Below are 13,212 nucleotides of genomic sequence, written 5' to 3'. Positions count from 1 at the left end.
CAACAAAAATGAAATCTTATCATGAGGAAAATTCAGTTGAGAAAAGTAATACATCATGATACAGAATTGTAACCAGTACATACCTTCAGCAGGTGAAATGATTAGTACTTCTGACAGAGGCATATAAAAGTAAAACTGACAAGACTCTCATAGCTTTTGGAACTAATAGTTTCTTTCCCACAGAAAAGAGAGAGAGAGAGAGAGAGAGAGAGAGAGAGAGAGAGAGAGAGAGAGAGAGAGAGAGAGAGAGAGAGAGGTATATTGGGGAAAGCTAAAAAGGAAGGGCAAGTCACTCAGACGTGATGGCTAGATGGCCACGAGAGTAGAAGTATGTGATGCTAACTTGAGAAGTAGTTACAGTTATGCGGTTAAAAAAGGAATTTGTAAGAATTGTAATGTTGAAATAACAATGCTAAAAGAATGAATTGCAAGCTTACAATTCACAGTCAGTGTTTTAAGAAGCGATATTGATTCACTCAAGAAAGAAAATCGGGATCTACGATCAAAGTCAACACCAAGTGAAGTGATGCAAGTCAAAAGTAATAAATCATCCAAGTGGACAAAAGTGTCATATAAAGATAGTTTTCCAACTGCAAAAAGAACAACAAATTCTGCTAAAGTGTCACATTTTCTGATAAAAACAAATATCATGTTTTGCAAACAAATAATTGTGAACTTGTAAAAATCAGAGAACTGAAAATGAATAGTGTTTTTGCAAGAAATGCAAACAACAAACACATATCATCATGGAAAAAGTATAGTTTGCTATTACTATCAGACAGTCATGGCAGAAATCTGTCCAGCATGCTCCATGAGAAAAATCGTGACATAGCAGCTACTAGTGTAGTGAAACCAGGAGCGGGATGTAAAAATGTTGTAGACACTAACTCTCAGAGAAAATTAATGCAGGAAAATGACTTTATCATCTGTATAATGGGTTCAAATTATGTGGCAAAAAATGAAGAAGAGGTTTGCATGAAAACGCTGCAGAATTTTCTACAAGCTAACAAATGCAGAGACACAGTAGTTGCTGCCCTGCCTCATAGGCATGATCTAATTTATAGTTCATGTGTAAACAAAGAAATTCGGAAAACAAACATTAAAATAAGGAAACTGTGTTATTAATATACTAAGTGCAATGTACTGGATATAAGCAAGCTGCATCAAAATCTGCACACGAAGCACAGAATGCATTTCTACTATGAAGGGAAAAGGTTTATTTGTGATCGTGTTAGTGAAATAATTAAAGAAAGACTTCTAAGGAATAGAACAACCTATCAACTTCCTGTACATCCTTCCAACAACAGTGAGCGGACACAACCTGCTAGAGCAAGACAACCACCATCAAGAAGTGAGGATGTTTACTGGCCACAGATGAAGAAATCACCTCCATAGTTCATCCCAGAAGTGTTCAGATTAAAATGAAAGGCTTTGTAACCTGGGTTGTGAGTAACTGAATCCACTTTCCCTTCTTCTGCTTTTCCCCCCTCTCTCCACCCTGACAAAGGAACAATGTTCCGAAAGCTAGGATACGTAAATTTTCTGTTCTGTTTTGTTTATCTATCGGCTGTACTGAGCTGAGGTAAGTACTGGCCAGCCCCTCTATCTCTTTGTTAGTATTTGTTAAAATGAAAGGAAGGCAGAGACAAATAAAGGTAAGTGATGAATCAGTTATGCCAAGCAGAAACCCCAAGTTTATAATTGTCCCTCAAAATGTGCAGTCATTGCAAAACAAAATTAATGAGCTAGAGGTATTACTGTCAGATCAATTAAAACAAGTATCTGTAATGTGTTTTGGTGAACATTGGCTAACTGATGAGATGTTAGCAATCACAAGTATACACGGTTATGTTATGACATTCGTTTCTGTAGAAAAATATCTACACATGGAGGAACATGTATATTTGTGAAAGACAGTAACCGCTATTGCTGCCTAAAATCTTTTGAAAATTTAGGAAAAGAAGGCGAATTTGAAATCTCTGCTGTAGAACTAACCTCAATAAAAATGATCATAAGAATTATAAGAATAATGGAAGGTGTAATGGAACAAAACCTGTAGACCACTCTTTAAAATGCTAGAAATCCTACCACTTCCGTGTATATATGTGTATGAGATAACCGTGTTTGTGAAAAAATATTCAATGGAAAATCCTACTCTCTTCCATAAAAATGAAAATATTCACTCCTACAACACTGGGAAAAAGGAGACTTTCATCTACGGCTCACCAACACCACCCTAAATAAAAAAGGAACCTTGTATTAAGGGAAAGTTATTTATAATAAACTTCCCCCACAAATTACATCAATAAATGACCTGGCAAATTTCAAGTCAACTGCTAAGGCATATTTGACTCATCACTGCTTCTATAGCGTCCATGAATTTCTTCAGAAAGTTTACTAATGATTTCTGTCTTTACCTTAGTAATGTATCATATAAATGTTACTAGAATTTTAACGATTTATGATGTAAATGTTACTGTAATACAAATATTAATCTGCCAATACAGTACATGCTCTTTATTTTTGTACAATAATTGCTCTGATATTGTAACTCAGTGATCATCTAATGTAGAAATAATGACATTAATGCTAATTTAATATTATATTTTGTTATACACTGACTTGTCCTACATCAGAATGTACTATTTGTGTACTATGTTATTACCACGACCAATAAAACTCTACTCTACTCTACTCTACTCTGTGGCAGACAAAAGTGAAGAGGAAGGCATCATGGAGAGTACAATATCCACAAATAGTATATTAGTAAACACTGTGTCAGCTTGAGTCCAGAGAAGATAAGGAAAGAGAGACAAGTAAAGTAGATTAGAGGGAAGAGAAATGAATAGTGCTATTAAGAACAAAAATTAAAAAGAGAGGATGGAGGATAACATAGACGAAAAAGTAATAGTAATAAAGAAAATAAATGAGGCATAATGAATAAAAAAAAGTAAGAGAATAATGAAAAAGTATTGATGGAGGGGGGGACAAAATAATCAAGACTTAGTCCAGGAGGGTTTAGGGGCAGGAGCATGTGTTGGAGAGCAGAAAAACTTGTATTTGGTGAGAGGAACCAAACAGACCAGGTGATTTAGTAGGCACTCAGGTCCGTTGAGTCATGCTGTATGACATGTTCAGCAGCACGGTACTGGATTTCCCCAAGGTGGACAGATATATTCCATAGGCATGACCACCACAAAGCTATCTGAAAACATGAATGGACATTTATGGGCAAACCTTAAATTATTATCTCCTTTCCATTAATTTAATCCCTTCCTATTTATTTATTTATTTATTGGTCCTGTGAAACTAGGACTGTACAGTGTACAAAAGATATTGGACCATTCATTAATTACAATACACATTCCTTGATTTTTTTCTTTTTTACAGGCATCATTTTAACAAATGACTCTACACATTTTATAAAAACTGTCTTAATCAGTGAGGCAGGTTTGTTATCCTGGGTATTCCCTTACTGTATAGAAACAGTGCTCAACCAAGTAATCCTTCACAGTTGATTTGAATTTGTTTAAGTTCATTATTATTTCTGTGGATTTGGGTAGTGCATTATACAATTTGATGCCAGGGTGGAGTATGCCTTTCTGTAATAGTGCTGTGTTTGTTGTACATGTACATCATTTATTTGTCTTATGTGGTAGCTATGTACAGATTCATCACGGGTGATGCTTGGACTGCCATTGTTTAGTTTTTCTTACATAATAATTACTCTTTTAAATACATAAATACATGGAAGTGGTTGTATTTTATTTTCCTAAATAGTGGCTTGCATGATGATCTTTTATCTAACCCTTCCATTAATCTAATATCTTTTTCTGCAATCTAAATGATTTCTGACTAGCTCCACAATTTCTCAAAACACTACACCATATTTTAATAATGAATGAACATAAGCAACATATATGGTCCTGAGATTATCGTATGATATACAATTTCTTATTACTCTCATTACAAAACATTTTTGCTCAGTTTTCTGTTTACATAGTCCACGTGTGTATCCTATTTCATGTTTTCTTGAATTCATATACTGAGAAATTTTGTACTCCCTGTTTTTTCAGTTTTTTGTCCACTTATTTCTACAGGAGGATTAGCTGGTGTCCTATTCTGGGTGGTGAAAATATCCATTGCAAAAGTTTTTTCCAGATTTATAAACAAACTGTTGACTCAAAGTATTATACTATCTTCTCTGTGATGGTCTTAAAGTCATTTTCAAAGTCTTCTTTGCTACTTCCTATAATTATATAATTAAGATGCTGGCATCATCTGCAAATTGATATAGCTTACGTTTTTACTGGTTATATGTAAAATGTTGACAGGCGAAATACCCTCACACTTCAAGAAGAATATAATAATTCCAATCCCAAAGAAAGCAGGCGTTGACAGATATGAAAATTACCGAACTATCAGTTTAATAAGTCACGGCTGCAAAATACTAACGCGAATTGTGTACGGACGAATGGAAAAAACTGGTAGAAGCCAACCTTGGGGAATATCAGTTTGGATTCTGTAGAAATATGGGACCACGTGAGGCAATACTGACCCTACAACTTATCTTAGAAGCTAGATTAAGAAAAGGCAAACCTACGTTTCTAGCATTTGTAGACTTGGAGAAAGCTTTTGACAATGTTGACTGGAATAATCTCTTTCAAATTCTGAAGGTGGCAGGGGTAAAATACAGGGAGTGAAAGGCTATTTACAATTTGCACAGAAACCAGATGGCAGTTGAGTTGAACATGAAAGGAAAGCAGTGGTTGGGAAGGGAGTGAGACAGGGTTGTAGCCTCTCCCCGATGTTATTCAATTTGTATATTGAGCAAGCAGTAAAGGAAACAAAAGAAAAATTTGGAGTAGGTATTAAAATCCATGGAGAAGAAATAACGTCGAGTATAGATTTAAATGTCAGGAAGTCGTTTCTGAAAGTATTTGTATGGAGTGTAGCCATGTATGGAAGTGACACATGGACGATAAATAGTTTGGACAAGAAGAGAATAGAAGCCTTTGAAATGTGGTGCTACAGAAGAATGCTGAAGATTAACTGGGTAGATCATGTAACTAATGAGGAAGTATTGAATAGGATTGGGGAGAAGAGGAGTTTGTGGCACAACTTGACAAGAAGAAGGGATCGGTTGGTAGGACATGTTCTGAGGCATCAAGGGATCACCAATTTAGTATTGGAGGGCAGCGTGGAGGGTAAAAATTGTAGAGGGAGACCAAGAGATGAATACACTAAACAGATTCAGAAGGATGTAGGCTGCAGTACGTATTGGGAGATGAAGAAGCTTGCACAGGATAGGGTAGCATGGAGAGTTGCATCAAACCAGTCTCAGGACTGAAGACCGCAACAACATGTAAAATGTTTACATATAGTAAGAACAGAATTGGACCCAATATGGAACCTTGGGGAACTCCATGTTTCACCCCTAATAAATCTGACTGATGAGTTTTGACTGTCCCATTTACTTCATGTGTGTCATAGAGACAGTTACAAAATTGTGTTACATGGTTGGTTGAGGTGTGTGAAGCTGCCATGCTCAGCCCTCTGCAACTATCAGAGAACTACTAATGCTGACTCAACATGGTCTTGCCTCCCTACTTAATCACGAAATCCTGACAGATCGCCCATCCAAATCCAACAATAAAACTCCATATCTTCACCATTGGCCCCCCCCCCTTTCCCTTCCCTCATATTCAAACCAAAAAGTTCATATAAAAATCATCCAAAATCAATAAATCCTGTAATAAAATCAAAATAGTATGGGATGTAATAACTGTGTCAGCAACTCAAAGGCATTCTTTTCAGTACTGATGATAAACATATAAACAATCAACTGATAACTGCAAAAAACCCAGTGACGATTTGTAAGTGCAGCTGAGTGAATAGGCTGCAATGATTCCTTGGAAAATGATGTGGGGATACTGAAAACACCATTTATAATATCATATATGAGATAAATGAGGCCCCCTTAACTGGAAATGATGCAAAGAAAACCATTATCTGTTAAAAAGCAAAGGATCATGGGGCAAAATCATACAATGGAATAACAACAATATGAAAATGATAGACTGCTGCTCAACATGTATACCGTATTTACTCGAATCTAGGCCACACTCGAATCTAAGCCGCACCTGGAAAATGAGACTCGAAATCAAGGAAAAAAAAATTCCCGAACCTAAGCCGCACCTGAAATTTGAGACTCGAAATTCAAGGGGAGAGAAAAGTTTTAGGTCGCACCTCCAAATCGAAACAAAGTTGGTCCACTGTAATATGAGACACAATTTAGTTCGAATGAATGACAATGCAGCTACAGTAGTTTGGTTCTAGTCTTAAGCTTAGCAGTTAAGCTTTACCATGTAGCCATTGCTATGCGTCAGGTGCTCCATCCGTATTTATAAGGGTACCATTCCTTTTTCACGTGCTTCGTCTGCTTTGTATTGATTGCTTTTCTTTGATCTGATAAGTGCTGTTCTCTTTGTTATAGGTGTTTACGTCACTCTAAGCTGAAAATGCATTACTGTACTGTGTCATGCATTGTTTGTAGCATTCTGATAATGAGGGTTTATGACCTGTCGCTGCTTGCGGCATGCTTGCTTTTGTGCGTGCTACCGCCGCCCCCTTTTTTTTTTTTTTTTTTTTTTTTTTTTTTTTTTTTTTTTTTTTTTTTTCATTAGCGAAACAATGGCGAGAGACTGCTATTTGTTGTTACTTACACTGCTGCTTTCTTTATGATAGATGTTCTGAACGAGAGTTTACCGAAAATTTTTCTCCATTTTAAAATCTTTGCAGACACCTCTGTAGTACATTACATTCTGCACAGAAATTAGTCATCTTAGATTTAAAAACCTTGTCAATTGCCATGTTTCATTTCTGACTGTATCACTATTAGGTATAAGAATAATACGAATATAAACATGACATGATATGTATATTATTCCGCGTTTGCTGTTGTCTCACTCTAGTTTCGTAGTTTATTAGGCAGACAGGATTTAAATGAGATAGCAGCAAACACGAAAGAATACATGAAAAATGTTTATATCCGTATTAATTTTATGGTGAAGAGAATACTGCATGTGATTCACGATTCATAAAAGTTCTTATTAGCAATGATCTCTTGTCACAGGTAGGTAAAAATTTAGAACGTAGAGTTGGCCATATTGACAAACATCCCAAACAGTCTTGCCAGGCGGATTTTTGTAGTACATTGAAATGCTGCTACATTTGAAGATGAACAATATGGAATTTGCATTTACTTCGTTGGATAATGTATGAAAATGCAGTGGTCGAAATTTGGGGCGGAGACGCCAGTATTTATCTTTGTGCCTGCAAAGCATTCTTGTGTAGTGCTACATAATTCGACGTCAGAAGTTAGTTGTGGCGGCACCTACCAACATTTTTCAGAACTTCCGCTTACTTTACACTCGATTCTAAGCCGCAGGCGGGTTTTGGGATTACAAAAACCGAAAAAAAAAGTGCGGCTCAGATTCGAATAAATATGGTAGGAGCACTGAGTCACAGACAGCCACCATGAGAAAGATTGCTAAACATTTAAGCTTTTGGACACAAAAGTCATTCTCCTGAAATAGAAAACATTTGCTGTCACTGGAATACAACTCATACACACATGACCACTGCCTCCATGTGCTGCAGCCTGTCTACGATTGCCTCTGCATCTGACATGGGCAGAATTTGCTGGAGTGGTCAGTGAGGGTAAGCAGAAAGGGGGAGGAGGGGGGGGGGGGGAGAGACAGCAGGGTAGGGATGGATAAGATGCTATGCTGCACACAACACTTGGCTATGTGATTGCACAGATTGTTGGTGCAGCATCTCATGTCCCGTGTCTTCCCACTCAAGTATTTATTCCTGACCTGCAAACTGATCACACTTCCTCCCTCACCCTGGCGTATTTTGCATGTGATTTTCTGTACCTTTCTTTGTTGAAGTCTGTACCTAACCAACAACCACCTCCCTCTCCTCCCATGTTCCAGCATGCACATACTGACCTCACCTAATCCAGTTACATCCACTGCCTCCTCTCTTCACATATACCCAACTAGTGACTTGCATCCCATTATTAATGTCTTTTACTTTTCTCTTTGACCTTATGGTGTTTACATATTGACTTTAGTTCATTTTCGACTTTCACTATAAGCGCTACTCCTCAGGTTTCACTTTTTTTCCCTACACTTCATCCATTTAATAGTTTTTGTGATTTTTTCCCACATACTTCTGTACATTTTTTATCCTCCTTCTTGGATCCTTGAACATGCCATCTGCACCGATAAAGAAAAGTTTTCTTATCTGCAGCCAGAATGTAGTCCCACATGCTGTTCCTTCATGTTGCCTAGCTTATGAAATCCCCCAAAAATCATCTCACTATCAAATTACCTATATTCAGCTGCCACCTTCCTTCCACAATGACCACTATCTGTCTCTATAGTCCTCACCAACTTAGTCCTGCAAAACCTCCTTGCAATACCTCCTCGCCTTCCATTAAAATTCTGCTGCTCTGCAATTACAAATTCCTGCATCCCATCTCCCAGACAGAAACTCCTGTCCTCCAAGAATTAGAGTAGTATGTATAAAGCCACCTCAAAAAAGCTCTCCAACCTAAGTGTCTCCTATTTCTGCCTTGGAGTACCACTATCCACTACCTTTAGAAGAACTGCCATCAAACCTCCCCTGCATCTCCTCCTACCAATCAAACTCTGTCTTGCATACCTACTATGTTTACCATATCCTCAGAAACGCCTTCCCACCACTAAACAGAACTTGAACCTAGACAGATCTGAATCACAGTCATTACCTTTCCTCTAACAGACTCAGTTCCATAGTAGTATCAGTCCTTTCCAGAGGCCTTATTGTCTGCCCCACACCAAAATTTAATCATGATGGGCTTGCTTAAGACCTACTCTCCTTCTCCAGCTCAGTGTGGTGGAAACACTTTTTCTCCACCAACAGTACTCACACCAAAACCAATACTGAATCCTCCAACCAACCACTAACCACTCCCACTGTCCCCAGATTGACCATTGTTAATCATCCATACTTTCATAATTTTGAAACTTCCCTTAACATAATTCACCAAACATCTCAACATGGAAACCAACTTTACATCAGCAGAAAAAACCACAATCCACCTCTTAAGAACTGATCCCAAACTTCTAAACCTATGTGCTGAAAAAGGCTCCACCACTGTGGTTACGAACTGCAGGGTTACCTGGTGGAAGGACTCTGTCGGCTATCTGTTATGTCAACCTACAAACACCCACAGTGAACTCATTTAAGAAATCCAATAGGATCTCCAGTCTCTCTTCAATCTTAGGTCCATTCCAGAACCTCACCTCTGAGTCTATCTCTTTCCTCACGACCACCACTCCCTGAACACCTAATTTCTATATGCTTCATTAAGTCCATAAACCAAGCCACCCAGGATGCCCAATTGTGGCCCGTTATTGCGCCACTACTGAGAGAAACTCTGCTCTGGTGGACTACCACCTTCAGCCTATTACCTACAACCTACCCTGAGACAACAACTATTTTTTCCACCAGTTCTCCACAGTTCCTGTTCCTTTACCACCTGGCACCCTGCTTGTCGCTGCAGATGCCATTTCTCTCTACACTAACACAACCACTGCCCATCGCCTTGTCACTATAGTACGTTACCTATCCCAATACCCAACTGACAATGTCATCCGACCCCCACCTCTTCCTTGGAATTGGTGGGTAAAGGGGCAGTGTGTGTTAGGCTGCTGGATAGGGTGGACGTAAGTCTTTATTTTGCATGCAGTCTTTATTTAAACAATCTGAGGCAGTAGCTCCATTCAGTGTGTTCACCATGAGGTCTGGAGTCCAACTGACCTAATACACAGTACTGTCACAAGAGGGTGCCCTTGTCACAAGGTCTGGGGGAAAATGGTGAGAAAAGGACTCAGCCTGTGTCCAGCTCCTGGAGAGAGGAAGGAGTTAACTTTATTTATTTTGAAACAATTTATTTAGGGACGGAAATCACGAAGTTTATTTATTACAATGATAAAAAACACTCACTCTGACATGCTTGGGGTCACAACCTCCTTCATCACCATCACCAGCTATATCCTCATCCACAATTATTTCTCCTTTGAAGCCATCGTCTACATTATTTTAAACTAATTTTTTACTACAGTTTATATTTTTTGACGAATAGCTATTTTGCAGCAATTTTACGATGTATTTTACCTATAACTCTTCTTCAGATCTTATAATACAAACTATTGTAATACATTTTATGCTAATAGTACACACTGTACTTATGATTGGCTAACACTGATGTCATGCACAAGATGGTGAGTGGGACTAGTGATATTTAAGACCACTCCTTGCCTGTCCATTAAGCAGTTAATTCAGTGTCGTGGATCGGCGCAGCCTGCTCCATGGAAGTCCACCTGCTGTTCTGGGTATATGTAGTTTGTAATCTTATTTTTGTGTATATACATTACTGTAAGGATCCCTCTATCTGTAGGTGTGTTATTTCAGAGTCTCAAGATGATCCTTAAGGATTGAAACCGGCCACTCCGATTAAAGGAAATTTGCGATCAAGACTGTTTTTTAATTATCATTTTAATATAAGATTGCCGATAATGTTGTCAAAAATTTTAAAGACTACTTTTATATGTGTATTTCTTTTTGTTTATTACGTACTGTTGTGCAACGTGTGCAAATCCTTGTGCTATGCCTATTATAATATAATTTTTCTTGTTGTTAAAATTTTTGTTCTAGTTCCATCTTTTCATTTTTTGTTTTCGTTTTATGTTTTCATTTTCTGTGCAGTTTTTTTTTTTTTTAAAATTAACAGTACTTATCAGCATCTGTTACATGTTCTATGTAATTTGAATTGATATATTTTTTGTTTTGATCCACATCCCAGTGTCAAATATGTATAAAAGAATCACTGGAATATGTGTATAACCTCTTATCCAGATCCCACTCCAATCCTGAAATATCAGTTCCTTTAAAATCTTCATTCACTCCTACACCCAACTCAAATTATAGTGACCCAGTGAAGGATTACCTCTCATTCTCCCATAATCTTAACTGGCAATTCTGTTTCACTAACTAGTCCCAAGCCATAACAACAGAGCATTCATCAAACTCTGCTAGAATAGTTACAATACAAATCTCAAAGAGACACTTCTACTCTTCACCAAAGTCACCATCTCCAGGCATTCCAGAAATTCCTCAAAAACATCTCTGAAATTTATAAACTTCGTGAAACTGAGCCCTGAGCTATTTGTGACCTAAAGCCAGTCCACACTGTCATCACCCTCCTTGTTCCACTGTTGCGGATTTTGACTGTGAGGAGTATGTCCCAGTGAGCTTCATCAGCTCCTTATCACCATGATGTGCAATACTTTCCTTAATGGTCCCATTTCTACCACCCAGATTGAGCTGTGGAAACTCTTAAAAACTGCACAGCCCTCGCAAAGACTCACATCTGCCTCAACAGACATCCTTGACCATCCTGACCTCTACTTACTGCCCATACACATAAAAACAACCATCCTGGCTGCCCCATTACAGCAAGTGTCAAAGCTCATATCAAAGATATCTCAGCTCTGGTAGACCAACACCGCCAAACCATTCTACACAGAAGGTGCCAATTGCTTCCTACAATATCTCAAATACATTCCCACTCCTCTACTGCCTGGGAACCACCTCACTATCAATTCAAACTCTCTCTATAGCAACATCCCACAGTTTCTCCTAATGCCTTGTGACAGTGTACTATGTCTTTATTGTCACCCTAGACAACTTAAGCCTTACTCACTAACTACTTGACATTCAAGGGCCAGATCTACAATGAAATCAGGTGAACCACTACAAGGCAAGAAGACCACATCCTATGCCAACCTTCTCATGGGCTGCAAGGAAGCAGCATTCTAAAAGCTAGCCCACATGGCTGGGTACAGATTCATCAATTACATCGTTGTAGTCTGGACCTGATGTGAAGAAAAATGCCTCCACTCTCTGGAACAACTTAACTATTTTTCCAGAGTCAAATTTGCATGGTTCTTTCTCAAGTACAAAACTAACTCCCTTGACATTGACCTCCATCTCACTGAAGCTCGCATCCAAACCTCAGTTCACATAAAACCAATCAATGCACAGCAGTATCTCCACTTCAACAGCAGCCATACCTTCCATACCAAAGGCTCCCTATCCTACTGCCTGGGCATCCTTGACAAACATATTGGCTCCAATACTGAATATTTCATCACTTATACGAATATCATCTAACAGACTCTCCTTTCTTGCAGCAACCCCACAGATTTTGTTTGCAGGCAAATCTCCTTGACAGCCCTGTAATTGTATACTCTCAGAAACACAGCTCCTGTTTTCAAAGAAAAAAAACTTAGAAGTATCACCTTTACACCCAGAAACATGACTAACCTCAAATGTGTTGTTGTTGTTGTTGTGGTCTTCAGTCCTGAGACTGGTTTGATGCAGCTCTCCATGCTACTCTATCCTGTGCAAGCTTTTTCATCTCCCAGTACCTACTGCAACCTACATCCTTCTGAATCTGCTTAGTGTATTCATCTCTTGGTCTCCCTCTACGATTTTTACCCTCCACGCTGCCCTCCAATACTAAATTGGTGATCCCTTGATGCCTAACCTCAAATGTGTATAAAAATTACTCCACTGGGCTCTGAAATCAGATCACCTGTTCCACATATCTTTTACATAACACCCACTGTTGCCTGTTATCATCCTCCTCCACTTGTAACATACTTGTTAAACCATTCGACATTCCCAGACCATTATCATTACCCCAAGATCCCATTACTGTACTATCTTTGGCATCCTACTCTCTTTCACACTTTCCATTCATGTTTGCCTCCTCTCAACCTCACAACAGATGGGTCCCTCTCATGCTGGGGTCCAAATGAGGTGCTTCCTTTTCCCAAATTTCCTAACCTATTCCTGTTTTATCTACGAGGAGGGAACTAATAGTTCTGAAAGCTAGGTTATCTTTTTTTTCTGCTCCTAATGTATCTATGAGCAGCACTGGAATTTTACCTCCTGAAGAGAAGAACTGTTAGCAATTCTGTGTCACCTTGTCTTTTACAGTTTCCACAAATAAATTCTCCTTTCAGTACTATCTGCACAATAATTTATATAAAATCAGTTATAAATGGAAAATTTTTCATTTTATTAATCTAA

The 13,212-nt window shown here is 38.3% G+C and overlaps 1 protein-coding gene across 1 annotated transcript in view; it reads right to left on the bottom strand.

Moving 5' to 3' along the window:
* The window catches only part of LOC124595663, a 172,194-nt gene that overhangs the window by 119,422 nt on the left and 39,560 nt on the right, over positions 1 to 13,212 (bottom strand). The gene's annotated exons all lie outside the window — the stretch shown is intronic.

This window comes from Schistocerca americana, chromosome 2 (assembly GCF_021461395.2).
Source record: "Schistocerca americana isolate TAMUIC-IGC-003095 chromosome 2, iqSchAmer2.1, whole genome shotgun sequence".
In the NCBI taxonomy this organism is placed as follows: domain Eukaryota; kingdom Metazoa; phylum Arthropoda; class Insecta; order Orthoptera; family Acrididae; genus Schistocerca; species Schistocerca americana.
The sequence above is the reverse complement of the archived record's forward strand: the minus strand, read 5'-3'. Positions and strand labels throughout refer to the sequence as shown.